Raw genomic sequence first — 18,797 nt, forward strand, 5'->3', positions numbered from 1 at the left:
GGTCCTTTTGGGTTGCCTTCACCAAAGCAACTTGATAGGTTGATTTATGGAGAGAGAGAGAGGTTATTATGGTTTATTAATATATTACATGAATAATATATTAAAGGAGAAATCATATTGTTTAATTAATATTAGACAAGAATTAATTTCGTGGCTAAAAGACATTAATTAAATAAAGGGGATTAAAACTGTCAATTGTGTGATAGTTGAATATTGGGTTGATGTACTCCATAGAAGTTGGAGTGGACGAAATCTATGGGGAAAACCATTAGAATTCATCCAAGGCTTCTAAGGTGGGAGTCCATGAGCTGCTTAGGGCCTAAGCAGCCAGATTAGGGTTTCATAGTTAAAAACCCTAATAGCCTCACTATATAAGGAACCCATAAGGCCCCAAAAACATGTGGAAGTAATACCTAAGGGTTATTGGATGTTTTGGTGACCTCTTCTCCTCTCATAAGTAATTCTCTTGCGTGTGGTGTTTGTAAGCCATTAGAAGAGTGACATTTGTGACTCTAAGCTCCAAGACAAGAAGATTCAAGCCATTCTTGTAGAGGTAATCATCTAGATCTGTTTTATATGATAATTTTGAAATATGTATGCTAGATCTAGGGTTCATAAGTCTTGGTGAATTGCATGTACAATAGAGAAACCTAGATCCAAGCTTTAGGGTTTGTAGGAGCACATAGGATGTTCTTTTGTATAAAACTCATCACTAGGAGCTTGGATATGCAATATGAAGCTTTGGGGTGGCTTAAAAGCATCTGAATGAGGAAGAACTGAATGGACCCGACGAGTTGCATGGCTAACTCCGCGAGTCCGATGAAGATTGTCTGTAAGGGTTTCTGCATGAACTCAACGAGTCAGTAGGACGACTCGGCGAATAAGTTAGGATTTTCCCGACATTTGGACACGCATGAACTCGACGAGTTTCCTTGAAACTCGATGAGTTGACTAGGGATCTTCATGACTTCTCGAGTTCTGGAAGGACTCGTCGAGTCAATGGGCTACACTCGACGAGTTGGGTCAACATAGACTGTTGACCTTAACCGTTGACTTTGACCTTGACCAAGGGTTGACCAGTTGAAAATGAGGGTATTTTAGTAAATTTGGAAATTTATGAAAGTAGCTCTATGGTGAATACAAGTGGTGAAGTTTGCGGCTATCATTAGAGAGTTCACTTTATCACTGCAGTACGACAGTTGTGAGGTGAGTTTCCCTCACTATACTCAAGGGTCGAAGGCACCAAGTCTAGCCATTTGGATTGTTATCCTGATACGTTGTGCTAGTGTGATCTGTTAGATCGGTATCCTGGTAGATAGGATGTTATTATGATTGCTATGATATGTTAGATCGGTTTGCCTGTCTATAGACTGTTATGTGATTATCTGTTATATGTGCAAATGTGTGATTGGTGGTTGAGGCTTTATCTGCTTTGTGTGAAAGTCAATATACCTGGGCATTCCAACCCGATGGTTGTGGGCCATGAGTATTCCATCCTGAGGATGATTGGATTGTAGTATGTGGGCATTCCAAACTGATGGTTGTGGGCCTGTGGTATTCCATCCCGAGGATAACTGGACCCATAATATGTTGGCATTCCAACTTGATGGTTGAGAGCTTGGGGTATTCCAACCCGATGGTTGACTGACCCATAGTATGTTGTTTGTGATTATATGTATATTGTTGTGTGTACAGGTATTTTGGGGGAACTCACTAAGCTTTGGGCTTACAGTTTTTGTTTTGGTTTCAGGTACATCAGATGATCGCGGGAAGGCAAAGGCATGATCGTACATCTCCTCATATTTTATGACTATGTTTTTGAGATACTCTTGTAATCAACAATTTTGAAAACAAGTTTTGTAATAATCATTGGTTTTGAGATGTTTTAAAAGTTTAAAATTTGACATGATTTTTATGGATGTTACAAATGGTGTATTGGGATAAGAATATGGACGTGGGAGGTGGTCAAATCTGACCGTTTTTTCAAAAAAAAAATTCAGAAAAATCCTTCATTTTCACCTTAAATAAATACCAATCTTTCCCATATTTTATCCTACTTCACAACCTTCAAATTGTCACTTATACCATTCAATTTTTTTTGAAAAAATAGCATCATCCTCCAACCCAAAAGCTCAAAAAATACCAAACGAAACACACAAAATCCAAACATCTCACCTTCTTCACCAACTTTCATCCGAAATTAACGCGATCAGCATATTTATTCTCCACCAAATCTATATTTTGGTGGTCTTTACTACCCATTTCAAGCCCAAAATCAACCTCAATACCAAAATCAAGTACAATACCAAAATCAACCTCAATTCCAAAACCAACCACAAATTTCAAAGACAACTTCAGTTTCAAAACCAACCACAAATGAACTTCTCATCCCAAATGATGCATGAGTTCATTCCATTTGATGATCTTCCTGAGTCCCCAATGAACCACCAAACTGAATTTCAAACTGAAGCGGAACTCGAAGTCGTCCCAGAAACAGAATCTGAGTCGAAAGAGAATCCACCACAACCAAAAAAAAGTGGAAGTGCGCCTCCAAAGCAATGGACAACCGTCAAAGAAAAGATGTTAGCACGTGCTTGGGTGGATGTTTCTGAAGATCCGGTAATCGAAAACAACTAAGATTGTCCAACTTTCTTCCGGAAAATCACGCGTCAGTTTTCTATACAAGATGAATCTTGGTGATTACCGGAAAAAAGACCAAATTTATTCTAAGTGGCGAAATGTTAACAAAGTGGTGACAGAGTTCAACGGGTTGTTTTCAAGTGTGAAACGACAATGGCAAAGTGGTGCAAACGACGAAACCAATTTGCAAAAATTGTCAAAAAATTGGCATGATGTGGCATATTCTCAAACCTTTACAGGTGGTTCTTCTAAAAGAGCCAAAACGTCTCAAACGACACATAGGTAATCGTCTTATGCACGTATCGGGATTGATCTCGATGAAGAGGAGCCTTTTGAGGTTCCAAGAGTCACTCGTCCCATGGAAAGAGACAAGGACAAATGAAAGGGAAAAGCGGAGGCAACTACTTTCGAAGACGTGGAGAAACTATAAAAAAAATGGATGATTTGAAGTCTTCCTTAGAGCGCTACTTAAACTTTGGACAAGAGAAAGAAAAAACGTGTGCCACGTCCATTTTAACGAGACCCACAAACGAGCTATCCAAATGCGAATGAGAAATGACTTTAACAGCTAAAGAGAAGTTTGGCAAAAAATATAACATCTAGTTTAGGTTTTTAATTTTACTGTCTTCTTTTTTTACATTTCTATGTGTTTTAAAATTTATAGGTTTGTAATTTGAATATATATATATATATATATATATATATATATATATATATATATATATATATATATATATATATATATATATATATATATATATATATATATATATATATATGTTTATTGGTGTGTTGTATTTTTATTTTAAGTTTAATAAATTTTAAGTTTTTTTTTTAAATGTTATGTTTAAATTATTTATTTGTACGTTAAAAAAAATAGCAAGGCAAGTGTGGCAATCCGTGCCTACCAAATGACAAGTTTTGGTAAAAATATGACAATTATGATGTGTCGCCTACGTGGACCGTGACACACTAACCTTAGTTATTAGTTCTTAACCACTGTCTTTAGTCATTTGTGTCATCATTATAAGTGTTGAGTCATTAATTACTAGTTATCAATAGTCATTTGGCATGATGACGACTTGAGATTATTTTCATGTTAATGCATAATCACGTAACAGTATGTATTCTTTTATTAACTCATGTCTGGTGGTCAACAAAATCATAATGATTATTTGTAGTATTTTTAATTTCACATTGATGCCACTTCAAAAATCCATGAATTTCAATTATCACCGGTAGAGGTGGACAAAAGAACCGGTCCAAAAATAAAGGTTATATGGTCCAAAAATAAGGCTATATTAACTGAGCAGGTTTTGAATTAGTCGGTCTATTAACAGTACATATTGAAAGCCTAAATCGCTCCTTAAAAATGGATACGTGGCAGTTCTAGACCGGTCCTAAAACCAGTCCGACAATGAACCGGTCCTAGGCTTCAAAAAGTTATAACTAAAAAGACAAATATTTTTGGTAGCCTATTTAAGCATTAGTCCTTCGATTAAGCAATTCTTTTGTTTCACATGCTATGTGTTTATAAAGCTATCATTCCTTTCCTTTTTAGAATGCTCAAAACTTTGCTTTTTTTTCATTAAGCAACCAATGTGGGACAAGTTCCCTTCATTTTTTTAATCTCTAATACTAAATTACTCAACGACTACAAATTATAAAGGGAAAATGACTCATGAGGGTAACTAACCATTGTGTTTGTTTTCATTTGGCCTCTTTCCTTTTTTTTGTACTCAATATATTATCGAACTTGTTGTTTGTGTTCACCATAACCATTTTGACCAAGTTTTGACCTGTGATAGTCGGTCAAAGGATTATGGTGAACACAGACAACAAGTTCGATGGTATATTGAGTACAAAAAAAGGAAATGGATCAAATGAGAACAAACTCAACAATTGGTTACCCTCCTGAGTCATTTTCTTTGAAAAGTTAAATGAAATTAAAGTTGCAAAAGTATCAAAGACTGTAACATTCTTTGTCCATAACGTATATGAAGAGCGTTTCGGAGGGGTAACTTCGTTAAAATATGGTCTATGCAATGCTTACTGTGGTTAGCTGTCAACACCTCTCTGCAAAAGGATATGACTGTGTATGAGAGGTATATTTATCAACATAAACGTTTACCTCAAGGTATATTATGGTGATGTGTCTACAAAAGCTGCATGATAATGTACATATTGATGTTATATCTTATCCCATGAATTCGATCTTAAAGCAAAGTAAACTCAAAAATCACAACACTTGTGATTCCACTCGTTTGTAGACTTGTCTAGAATCCATGATATGATAAATCATTTGATTGGAAACTTAAATGTAGTTATGAAATGCATCTGCTTAGTCAAGATTCCCCTAATAAATATTTAAGTGCATTACAAAGATGTACATGGATGAATAATGTTCTTTTGTGAGTTATGTTTTGAAGAGAAGCAAGAATGAATCTCATGAAGTCATTAATATCAGCAGGAGATGACGTAGGATTTACTATAAACGAGTAAAGGGAAAATGACTCATAAGGATAATCAACTGTTGAGTTTGTTCTCATTTGGTCCCTTTCCTTTTTTTTTTTGTACTCAATATACCATTGAACTTGTTGTGTTCACCATAATCCTTTGACCGACTATTACATGTTAAAAGTTGGTCAAAAGGGTTATGATGATCACAAACAACAAGTTCGATGGTATATTGAGTACAAAAAAGGGACCAAATGAAAACAAACGCAACAGTTAGTTACCCTCAAGAGTCATTTTGGCAATAACATCACAAATTCATAATGGCTAGATAAACAAACAACTATAATCCTTTGATAACAGCTATGTATTTTTCTACCTTATAAATACTCTTTCATACCCAACCATTTTCTCATCTAAAATTCTATATCTTTCTCAAAATGTCTCTAAATTTACACTATAAAGCTTGAAGTTTATAGCGAAAACGATTTGAAAAAAGACCGATCCGAAACCAAACCCGAAAAAAATCCGAAACCGAACCCGAGAAGAAAAGCCGAATTCAAACCGAAAAGACCAGTATCAAACTAGTTTATAGCGAAATCAAACTAAAAAACGATCCAAAAAAGCATGGGACTGACTGAGAACTGAATGGGACCAGTCTAAAAAAGACCGGTCCAAAAAAAGACCAATCCAGAGAAGAAAAGAAAAAAGACCAACATAAGACCGATCCAGGACTGGTTCAAGACCGAATTTTATGCACCTCTAATCAATAGTGCACAAAATCGGGCTTGAAGTTTGGTCCACTTAGCTGTAAAGTGCCAAACTAGGCAGTGGCAAAGCGAGAGCAAAAGGGTAGCATAATATTTTTACCGCATTATATATAGTATGATTTTTTTTAGGTTCGAGTTTAACGGATTCGGTTTTTCGAGTTTTGGTTAAATGTGTTTGATTTTTTGCAATTCTAGTAGTTGAATCTTACACTTTGTGAGTACCGACTTATTTCAACAAAGCTGCTTATTACCAAATATAATTGTCTTATTAAAAGATTTCAACAATCCAACAAAAAACTTAATGACAGCAATTTAACTAAAAACTTGATTTCTAGTTTCTACAACAATTAGTAACTATTAACCCTAAGTTGTTAATTACAAAATCTCCATATCGTAGTTATAAAGAAAATGCATTTCATGGAGAAATCATAAAACATCAATTTCACTTCCATCTTATACTTTAAATTGTATTTTTTTTTAACAATAATTACAAACTTCTCTGGCGAGGAATAGCTAATTTCAAGATTCAACAAAATTTAACTGATAATTTCTAGGTTTTTAAAGTTTTCAATGAGAAATAACTGAAATAATCCAAAAACAAAAACTTGCTTAAATCTTACTTGTTTCAATTTTCTAGGTGAAGAGGGAGGTTATCAGAGCTGTGAGACTAACTATTAACCATAAGTTTAAATGAAATAAACCTAATTTGCAAGAAAGAATAAGGCAGCAAAAAATAATAGGCATGAGAGCAGGGACGAGAGTGTCTTGTGTTTCATGTGTTTCCGTTCCCAATTTTGAACATCAAAATGGGCTTCTAATTTTACCTTCTTTGTTTTATTAAAGTATTTGGACTTTGGGCTTAAAACTTTTGGACTGCCTAAAAATTTTCACTACTTTAAAAACTTTGGGCTATTTTATGTTTGGGTTTACAAATACCCCAATTTTTTTAAGGTAGCCCAAATTGTTTTCACGTAGCATGGTAATTTAAAAACTTTGGACTAAATTTGAAGGGTAGCATGCAAGCTCTCATGTACAGCTCTGCCTATGAAACCGGGGCGGCCTGGTCCCATAAAACACCTGGTCCCGTTCTAACCTGACCTTAACAATTAATATTCTTTAACTAGTGTTTATATAAAAGTCCAAACCGGTGTAGATCATTCCGACTAAATGAGTCTGAACCGGGCTGCCGATAACGGGCTGAGGTTAAACCATTTTCAGGCCCGACTCATGGTTGTGACGTGACGATCTATTTCAATTCAGTTTTAATAAGGTCAAGAAGGAGAATGTATGAAACCAGGGGCCCAAGTCGTGAGAGGCCCAAATGCTTTTTTGTGCTAGACTTCAATGGAAATCGATATTAGGCTATTATTACCAAAACTACTTGCTTTATAAAAAAGGAAACGATTTCGTTTACTGGTGATTGTTATCATTATGGAAACAACAGTAATTTTGGAGTTCTACTTCTACCGATTTATTCTGAAATCTATAAGTTTAAACTCAAGCAGATTCTTCTACAGAAATCGTCTACCGCGCGTCATCAATCAGGTAACTTTTGTCAGCTTCTTTTCAGTTTTATAGTTACAGTTAACGTGGTTGATTACTCGATTATCACGTGTCTAATTGTTTATATTCATGCTATTCCATACTTGTTTATAGTAGCTCTTTGATTTTTGAAGTAATGATATTTCTGCTTATGTTAGTACGTAAATAACAGCTGTTTCTTGAAGTATGTTATTATGCAAATTTACACGTCAATGCACGGTTTTTGTTTCCTATTTTTTTTATATGTTTAGTTTTGGGTATGTTATTATGCAAATTTACATGTTGGTTGTTGGATTCACGACTTTCATCATATACTTGTATGCTGGTTCCCTCTTTAATTATATTACATTTTTCAAGATCTCCAATATTAATTTATTCTTCTTTTGCAGGTGTAGTAATGACTCTAGACCATAATTGTGATGTACCCTGGTCAGATCTTAACCATGATGTGCTTTATTCAGTTATGATGCGACTTAGAGTTGTAGATTTTGTTGCATTCAGTGGAGTTTGCAAGTCATGGAGGTCACTCGCACTCTCCAACAGAAATAGCTTTATGGCATCCATACCACCCATGTCTATGTGGATCTCTACAGATGCTAATGAGAAAGAGTGTAGTTACTGCCACCTGGAGGACTTTGAAGGAAAAAAGTTCAAAACCATCATTCCTCATTCAGCTGGCAGGAAATGTGTTGGATTGACTTGTGGTTATATGATCTTATTCGGGAAGGACACAAACGACTTTTGGCTTGTGAATCCTATCACAAGGCATCAACTTAATTTCCCTTATGCCCCTGATGATACTCGGAATATTGTCAAAGCTATCGTAGTCTTTTCAACTTCATTATCAGAGTGGGTGTTTGTTACGGCAAGTAGACTCCCCGATAAAATATGGTTTTCTGTGTTGGGTAAAGGAGAATGGAATCATGTCTCCTGCACTTACAGCATCCTTGATTTACATGCTTTCGAGGGGAAGATATATATCCTAAACACTTGTTATCTTTTATATGAAGTGAGACTCAATCCAGAGCCCAAATTGACATTACTTGAAACCAAACATTTTCCTGAGCCATACTTACTTCCAGAGTTTGTAAGTTCGGGTGAAAACCTTTGTTTGATGCAATTTATTCCACGGGGTGGTTTGTTCACGGTTAATGAACTAGATTTTGGAAAAATGAAATGGGTATGCTCTGAAGAGACAAGAAAAGAGTATGCGTTCTTTCATAGCAAGTTGAAGAATATTGTTGCTGTTAAACCAGAGTCGTGGGCTGACCCACGGGCACAATATGGGGAATATGTTGACATTGATAAAAGAAAAAAAGGCAGGTTGATCGATGCAAGCATGTGGTACTTCCCACATGATTGTTTGAATGTTAATGTCTTGCATGAGTGATGCTTGTTAGCAGTCTTATCTTTGTTTTTTTTTTTTTTTTATCTTTGCATAATTGCATATGTTGGAACATTTTCAATATAAAGATAAACAGAACAACTTATATCTCCCTTTTATGTGATAATTGATAAAGTCCCTTTTCATGATCTTTTGATTGATGTTAACTGAAAATGCTATTGTTTTACCTGGTGAGTCGTGACTTTTGTTTATTATGTGAATGTAGTTCTTCTTTTTTTTCATGTCTTTCCTCCTTTGGATAGAGTTAATATAGATTACAGACCCATAAAATGGGTGAGGATGACGAAATGACAAATTCTTGGAAGTTAGAAACAAATACTCGATAGTTGTAATAGAACTGGTAATCTGGTATGTCCAACTTCTAAAATCTTTAGGCCTGAGGGGACCATATATTGGGCCCAAGACTTGAGAGGCCCAAAATGCATTTCTATCCAAAATCGTGCGATTGTTATATCATAAATTCATGGAATTGGAAGCAACACTAATCTCTAGTTCTACGGATTACTTCTTAAAGCTATACATACAGTTCAAATTCAAGCCGATTCTTCTACCCGAATCGTCTACCGCCGTCAATCAGGTATTTCTTATGTCAAATACTTATGAAATATTATTATTTTCGTTTTATTATATCAATTTTCGATAGCTGATTAGTGATTACTCGATTATGTTATACGTAGGGTTTAATGGTATATATTCATGATATTTAATACTCTTTTTTCTTCTTATTTGGAAGTATTGGAATGTGAACTCTAACAAAAATTGCATTCAAAAAATGAAAAATAGAATTCTTTAAACCGATTAGATCCTATTCTTTATGTTTTATTAAGAGTTGTTATTTGTTTTGATTTGAAGAAATAGAACGTGAATTCTCATAAAAAGAATTTTTTAAATTTATTTATCCTGTGTGGTTGTGTATGGTTGAACAGAGTCATTTTTTCTTTATGGTTTATTAAAATACAAAAAATGTCAATCTATTAATCCACTTTTTTTTTTTTTATTTAGCATCAAATCAAAATATATTATAATCATCTTTCCTACATACCAACCACACCAAACCCCACCCCATCCATCCCAACCTTAACCCTTTTCATAAAATCTTGACATTTAACTTGTAGATTAGGGTTAAATGTTAATAATTAAATTTTCTTTCCATGATTATATTTACTAAATTTTTTTTTACTTAAATTGATCTTATAAGGTTTATAATAAATTTTTATGGAGTTTAGGTGTTAATTTTATAAAATTTAGGTTTTTACGACTTTTTAGGGTTGTGGGACCTTGTTAGCTATTTAAAAATATAATGAAGTGAAATTAGAATATTTTAATTTATTTTAGGGTTTCATACCCTTTTTCAATTGTATCAATGTTTTTATTTTGTTTTAATTCAGGTATTGACATTCTCTATAGTAGTTGAACAATTCACTTGAATTGTAAAAGTCAAGTATATTGGTCCTAGATTTTTGTTGGATCAAAGTTTCTACAAGATTATGACCTAATATCTACTACTAGGCCATCGCATGATGTGCATATATGGTTTTTATAAAAAAATGCATGAGTCCGAGAATGACCTGAATTTGACAGTTGTCACAGTATCCCCCACTCAAAAAGAATTTTGTCCCGAAATTCATTCTATGTCATCATTTGTCATCGTATGGAAAAAGTTGTGGATACTTTTCCTTCATGAGGTCCTCACGCTCCCAGGTGTACTCTGGCCCGCGTTTTGAGTTCCATCGAACTTTCACAATCAGAATTTTACTCCTCTTGAGTTGTTTCACCTCTCTGTTAAGGATTTGTATCGGCCCCTCAACAAAATTCAGCTTATCACTGATCTTGATTTCCTCCAGAGGTATTACCAATCCTTCATCGGCTAAACATTTCTTAAGATTAGAGACGTGGAATGTGTCGTGAATGGCGCTTAACTCTTGGGGTAATTGAAGTTTATATGCCACCGGACCGATCCTTTCAATGATCTCAAAGGGGCCAACATATCTTGGGCTTAGTTTTCCTTTTTTACCAAATCGTACAAGCCCTTTCCAAGGAGACACCTTTAGAAGTACCTTGTCTCCGACTTGGAATTCTAAAGGTTTCCAACGATTGTCTGCATAACTTTTCTGACGATCTCTTTTCACCTAAACTTCCCTTTATTGAATTCTTAGTTCGAATCATGTCGTTAGTCAATCGATTTGCCAAAGTCACTGCACTCTGAATGGTGGTTGGGTTTGATGAAGTAACCATACCCTGAATCTCTGGTGCCAAACCCCAGATGTAGCGATCAATTCGTTTCTCTTCAGGAGTGACCATGTGAGGCACCAACTTTGCAAGTTCATGGAATCGGACTGTGTACTTCTCTATCTATGTTCCAACCATGGTATGATTCCAGAATTCAGACTCAAGCTTCTAAACTTCATCTTTGGGACAATACTCCTCCATCAACATCTTCTTCAACTCCTCCCATGTTAGTTGATACGTCGTTGCACAACCTCGGGTTTGCACTTGGGTATTCCACCATGTCAATGACCTATCCTGGAGTAGACAAGTTGCATATTCCACTTTGTTGCGTTTGAGACATTTGCTGATGTGAAGGACCGACTCCATACTATCAATCCACTTCAGCAACCCAACTGCGCCTTCTTTTCCATGAAACTCCTTTGGTTTACATGCCATAAAGGACTTGTAGTTGCACTCTCTTTCATTGTTACCCTGATTTCCACTCGGATTTCCTTGAGTAGCGTTTAGACCCGCTGTGACTTGAGTGACGATGTTTGGGATTGCCGCCATGAGCTGTTGTGCTACTAGTTGAGCAACATCATGTGTTTCGTTCTGTGGGCGTCCACGAGTTGGCCTTCCTGAAGGCATGGTTCTAAGACACAATAATAAAATACATATAAGCAATTATTTTTAAAATAGTGTAAAGTTTTCAGTACTACATTATTTTCCAAATCATTGCATAAAGTCAAAACAATATTTTGCACCACTATTATGCATACAATTTTATTGTTTATGCAAAATCTTTTATCTGACAATAAACATTTATCATAAATTTCATAACTAAACTTCACATTTCAAACTTTTGACAAACATAATATAAGTTTTTCTACAAAATATTTAAAATAGTTTAAACATTCCAAAACATTACATCATTATCAAAACAAGGTTTTCAGTTTTCTTCCAAAAGACATTTCAAATGACATCCCACATGGGTATTCAAAACATAACAAAGCAAAGTACACACATCAGAACCAAACATGGATCACTATCCCAACGAAAAACATCAACACCATAATCATTTTCACCACATTTGCACTCTAACTTCTTTCTCACTCTCTCTTATTTTCTATCACTTCAACCACTCAACACTCTCATTCTCCCTCTCCAAACCCACAAATTTCTCCAGCCAAGAACACCTCTCAACCTTCAAATCTTCATCTTCTAGGGTTGTTCTTCAAGGTAATCACGAAAATCCTTCATCTTCCTTCATTTTTCTTTCTTGTTTTAAAGGTTTTTCTTGTACCTTCTCATTCTCTACACCATTCTTTATGAACATTCATGAACATATCCATGAATGTCGAGTTTGATGATGATGGTGGTAGGGTTTCACCCAAGAACAACATGCATGTTGTTTAATGGTGAAATTCAAGGACCAAAACCTATGTCAAACCCTAAAATACGGATTTTTACAAGTTTTAAAGGTTCATATACCTTATGTATTCAAGTATTTCCTTTGAAAACATCACTATGACCAACATATGTCAATGCATGGTCTTGAAAATGTGATGCATGTGATGAACACCAAGCTAAAGAGCTTGATGATATGTTGGTCATAGTGATGTTTTCAAAGGAAATACTTGAATGCATAAGGTATATGAACCTTTAAAACTTGTAAAAATCCGTATTTTAGGGTTTGACATAGGTTTTGGTCCTTAGATTTCACCATTAAACAACATGCATGTTGTTCTTGGGTGAAACCCTACCACCATCATCATCAAACTCGACATTCATAAAGAATGGTGTAGAAGAATGAGAAGGTACAAGAAAAACCTTTAAAACAAGAAAGAAAAATGAAGGAAGATGAAGGATTTTCGTGATTACCTTGAAGAACAACCCTAGAAGATGAAGATTTGAAGGTTGAGAGGTGTTCTTGGCTGGAGAATTTCGTGGGTTTGGAGAGGGAGAATGAGAGTGTTGAGTGGTTGAAGTGATAGAAAATGAGAGAGAGTGAGAAAGAAGTTAGAGTGCAAATGTGGTGAAAATGATTAGGTGTGTTGGGAAGGGGAAGGGTGTATTTGGAGAGGGGAGGCCGAGTTTTTTAAGGGTATTAGAGAGTCTCCCTTTCACTTATTTCTTATAATTATAATCTCTCCTATTTTTAAATTTTTTTTCCATATTTTTATAACTATGCATTAACTTAGTTTTCTTTTCATAAAATCTTGGCATTTAACTTGTAGATTAGGGTTAAATGTTAATAATTAAATTTTCTTTCTATGATTATATTTACTAATTTTTTTTTACTTAAATTGATCTTATAAGGTTTATAATAAATTTTTATGGAGTTTAGGTGTTAATTTTATAAAATTTTGGTTTTTACGGCTTTTTAGGGTTTTGGGACCGTGTTAGCTATTTAAAAATATAATGAAGTGAAATTAGAAGATTTTAATTTATTTTAGGGTTTTGTACCCTTTTTCAATTGTATCAATGTTTTTTTTTTTTTTTTTTTTTTTTTTTTTTTTTTTTTTTAAATTCGGGTATTGACATTCTCTATAGTAGTTGAACAACTCACTTGAATTGTAAGAGTCAAGTACATTAGTCCTAGATTTTTGTTGGATCCAAGTTTCTACAAGATTATGACCTAATATCTACTACTATGCCATCGCATGATGTGCATATATGGTTTTTATAAAAAGATGCATGAGTCCGAGAATGACCTGAATTTGACAGTTGTCACAATATCCCCCACTCAAAAAGAATTTCGTTCCGAAATTCATTCTGTGTCATCATTTGTCATCGTATGGAAAAAGTTGTGGATACTTTTCCTTCATGAGGTCCTCACGCTCCCAGGTGTACTCCGGCCCGCGTTTTGAGCTCCATCAAACTTTCACAATCGGAATCTTACTCCTCTTGAGTTGCGTTTAGACCCGTTGTGACTTGAGTGACAATATTTGGGATTGCCGCCATGAGCTGTTGTGCTACTGGTTGAGCAACATCAGGTGTTTCGTTCTGTGGGCGTCCACGAGTTGGCCTTCCTGAAGGCACTGTTCTAAGACACAATAATAAAATACATATAAGTAATTATTTTTAAAATGGTGTAAAGTTTTCGGTACTACATTATTTTCCAAATCATTGCACAAAGTCAAAACCATATTCTGCACCACTATTATGCATACAATTTTATTGTTTATGCAAAATCTTTTATCTGACAATAAACATTTATCATAAATTTCATAACTAAACTTCACATTTCAAACTTTTGACAAACATAATATAAGTTTTTCTACAAAATATTTAAAACAGTTTAAACATTCCAAAACATTACATCATTATCAAAACAAGGTTTTCAGTTTTCTTCCAAAAGACATTTCAAAAGACATCCCACATGGGTATTCAAAACATAGCGAAGTAAAGTACAGACATCAGAACCAAACATGGATCAGTATCCCAACGAAAAACATCAACACCATAATCAGGAGTACTCCTCCAAACATATAGCATGTGGTCACCAAACGATCCACAACTCTCTCTGCATTCCTGGCAGTCTGGATAGCTTCTGTCGCATACTGATGCAGGGTATCCATTCTTACCATCATCTCATCCTATATATGTTGATGTTCATCAATCATTGCACGATCCTGACATAAACCTGCTGCCATACACTGAATCCTCCTAGACTCCTCCGGGGATAGACCTGTATGTCGAACAGGAATCTCGATGTCTCGTTGTGGTGGGGGTACTCCCGATCCTGCTATGCTAGGTCCTACCATGCTAGGTCCTGCTCCGTCAGATGTCATCCCCATAGGTCTGGGGACGCTCTTCCTTGCCGTCCGTTTGCACCCGCACATGCACTTACCCATTCGTTTGATCACTTTGACATAGGTACATACATGGGACCCTATAAATTTGGTGGGTATGCCAAGTTGTGTAAAATTTAACATGACACTACTTAGGGGGTGTTTGGCTTAACTTTTTTAAAAACCAAAAGTCCTTTTTGGAAAAGTTACAAAAAGTCAGGATTTCCTGACTTTTCCAAAAAGTTGATTTTCCTTCTATAAAAACTCCAAAAGTATCTTTTTAAAACTAATTTACCAAACATCTTTTGCATTTTTTCTTTTCCAAAAAGGACTTTTGGCTGTGAAAAGCTAAGTCAAACATCCCCTTAATCAACTTAGATACCTAATCAATTACATAATCGAGAAAAATCCCTAATTTCAAGTGACTAAGGATTAAAACGGAATTAAATAAAATTGGAAAATATTTAAAATTTTGGGGGTAAATAGATATTATCTCTGATTGAACTTTCGGCCCCTTTTAATCTTGTCATTTATCCATGAAAGCATATTTACGGATAAATGGAAATGATGAAAGGGGTCGAAAGTCCAAATAGACATAATATCAGTTTTCACCCTTGTTTCCCTAGCCTATTATCTTGCTGGGCGTGTGGCTATGTTTGAAATTTCTCATTGTTTCAAAAAAAATCTACAAAGGAATATGACAAGTCATTTACATTGGTTTGTTTGTAATTGAGTAATTGACTTAGTCACTTGTATACTAGGATTTAGGAGTCAACTTATTCAAATCAAAAGCAACTTTGTTGTTCGTTTACAGCTTTGTAATTGAGCATTGTCTTCAATTTTTGTATTTTTTTTATTTTTTTTTGTATATATATTTTGATAAAGAAAAAAAAGAGGAGGTAACATTGTTTCCTAGATTACTCATGCACGCACTGATATAGACGTCCATATAAATTAAATTAGGCATGTAGTGATGTACAAATTCATATTGCTATCTTCATGACTTCATGTTTGTTTTGTCTTTTACTTGGAACATTTTGTTAAAAATTAATTATTTGTGAAGGGTAGTATCTGTATAAACATTAATACGTAATGCTTGTTTTCAGCTTATAATTCTCTTGTATGCTAAGTGAAATTTGAACCGACCAAGATCTAAAGTATATCTATTCTTCTTCTGCAGGCATGGTAATGGCTAAGACAAGGAGTAGGAATAGAAATGGGAATCATGATGATGCATTTAGCAAGAAGAGGTTCAAGACTCGTGACAAAAGTGGTGTGGTACCCTGGTGAGATCTTAACCACGATGTTATTTATATAGTTATGATGCGACTGAGAGTTGTCGATTTTCTTGCATTCAGCAGAGTTTGCAAATCATGGGGATCGTTCGCACTCTCTAATAGAAAGAGGTTTATGGCGTCCAAACCACCCATGTCCATGTCTATATGCTTGTGCTAGGAAAAGCAGCTATGTAACATCCCAAAAATTAATACGAAAATTTTTCGTTTTTAAGGGTGACTTTTCACGTAAAGTTGGCAACTTTACACTCAATCATGGCTTAATGGGACTCAAAGCTCAAAAAGGAGCTTAATAAAGATCTTAATGCTTGCATGGACCAATATCCTCCATATAGTTTGCATTTTTATGAACATGGGGCCTAAATGGAGCTAAGATCTAGTAGCCTTTGCTTCTGGAGTAGATTAAAAGCTCAACTTTAACAAAAAAGACTCAAAAGTGAATAAACAACACCATAAACTAGATCTAGCACAAAAGACCATCAAGGTGAGAGCTTTATACCTCAAATGGCTTGAAATGATGATGAAGCTGGATCTACAAGCTCAAGCTACTCCCAAGCAACCACCAATATTTCTTCTTCTTCTTCTTCTTCTTCTTTCACTAAAACACCACCAAAATCTCACTTACAAGCTCAAAAACTCACAATAGGCAATTAGGGCTTCGAATTCAGGGCATAAGATGATGGAGGTTGATCATAAGGGTGTCTAAATGCGAGAAAAGTTGTTTAAATAGGTTGCAAACTCTAAAATTAGGGTTTACCCGTACCTCGTGTACAACATGTGTACTCTATGTACGCCCCCGCGTACGTGGATGAGTCCCGCGATCTGGGAATAGCTTGTATAATAAGCGTACTCCTAGAGTACGCCCTACATACTAGCTAGGGACCAAAATGTAAAGTTTTGCATTAAGGCTAAAAGGGAAAAATTACCGGAATATGAATGTTACAAGCTGCTACCTGGAGGACTTTAAAGGATGATGAATCAAAACCCTCCTTCCCAGTTCTGTTAAAAGAACATGTGTTGGATTAACTTATGGTTACATGATCGTATACAGGGAGAAAACTCGTGACTTCTGTCTTGTGAATCCTATCACAAAGTATGGACTTCATTTTCCTAATGTCCCCTTTCATGTAAATCCAGGAATAGGAGTCAAGGATATCCTTGCCTTTTCACCTTCAATACATGGGTACGTGTTTGTTGTGATAAATGGCTACGACTACCAAATATGGATTTCTATAGAGGTAAAAAAAGAATGGAATCATGAGTACACCAATTTTCACATCCATGATTTACATGCTTTCATGGGGAAGATATATACACTAATTGTCGATTTTTCATAGGTATTTCAAATGAGACTTGCTCCGGTGACAACATTGACATTACTCTATACACATTTTCCGAAGCTAATCCGAGTTTTCGAGTTTGTATGTTTGGATGAAAACCTTTATGTGATGGCATAATGGTCACAAGGTTATGACAATATTCAAAAACCAAATATTTACAAACTGAATTGGGTGCCTCTTGAAAAGACAATAGAAGAATGTGCATTCTTTCATAGTTACATGAGGCAAAGTGGTGCTACTATTAAACTAGAGTCATTTGTTGCCCCATCGTCCCAATACTGGAGATTTTCTGACAGTGATAATCCTGGAAAAGGCAGGTTGTTTGTTGCAAAAGACATGTAGTGCTTTCCCCATGATTGTATGAATGTAAATATCTTACATGAGTAATAGGCTTTTTACCACTCTTATTTTTGTTTTTATTTTTTCATATGTTTGAACATTCTCAAGATGTTGAGAGTCTACATTTATTGATTTACGTGTTGTAATTTATTGTTTAAAGAATCATGTTGTTGTGTACTCTTTGCTTCAGATAGAACAACTATATATCAATTATATCTCCCTTTTACTATTAGGTCTTTTGGTGTAATGGTGGGATATCTTTTTGTTCCATATTGGACTAACCCCTTTGTTAAGTGGTGGGTTTTGAAAATAATTTGCATCATCTATAGAATAAGATATTACAATATACAATCTATATCATATAACGTAGTAATAAAAACTAAAAAGCTACAAAAAAAATAATAAGTGTAAGAAATTGGAAACGAGGAATTAGATATGTGAAATATGGTACATCTTGTAACATCCGCGCTCCCAGGTATATTATTTATTTATTTATTTATTTTTGAGATCCATTGAGCAAATCAATGAGTTGGTGCCTCAACTCGTCGAGTAGAGACTAATTCACCACGTGGGTCTAATGACCGACTCAACAAGTCAAGGAGCTGACTCGCCGAGTAGACGTTGTGAGGTGAAACCCTAAATCCCCAGGTTTGGGGCCTATTTAAGGAAACTTATAGCCTCATTTGCGGCTCACCAGCTGTCCAACCTTCTTGTGTGAAACCCTAAACATGTGTGGTGAGCTAAGAGAGTCTCAAAGCTAAACTTGAGAAATTTTAGTGCATCTTTTGAGGAGAAGAGGAGTTTGTCCAGCAAGGAACAAGGAGGAACTGTTGGATCCAGGGCCAATTCGTCCAAAGCTTCAAGAGGAAGGTAAAAAGCCTGCACCTTTCTCATTTATTTGGTTAGATCTCATGATTTGGAAGATTAGGGTTTCTACCACCTTTTATTAGGACTTCGAGCATACAGAGTTATCATGAGGTTTAGACCTCAGATTTGGACCCTGTGAGGTC

At 35.2% G+C, this 18,797-nt stretch overlaps 1 long non-coding RNA gene across 2 annotated transcripts; it reads left to right on the top strand.

The window, feature by feature from the left end:
• The first annotated feature begins 9,249 nt into the window (after positions 1-9,249).
• Positions 9,250-18,019, top strand: LOC111879993 (uncharacterized). Of its 2 annotated transcripts, XR_002846308.3 has the most exons (3): positions 9,250-9,388; positions 15,994-17,346; positions 17,446-18,019. It is a non-coding gene; the product is annotated as an uncharacterized LOC111879993 (long non-coding RNA). The 2 variants fall into 2 exon arrangements; XR_006190376.2 differs by having other exon boundaries at positions 15,994-18,019.
• The last annotated feature ends 778 nt before the right edge of the window (positions 18,020-18,797 follow it).

This window comes from Lactuca sativa, chromosome 4, assembly GCF_002870075.4.
Source record: "Lactuca sativa cultivar Salinas chromosome 4, Lsat_Salinas_v11, whole genome shotgun sequence".
Lineage (NCBI taxonomy): Eukaryota > Viridiplantae > Streptophyta > Magnoliopsida > Asterales > Asteraceae > Lactuca > Lactuca sativa.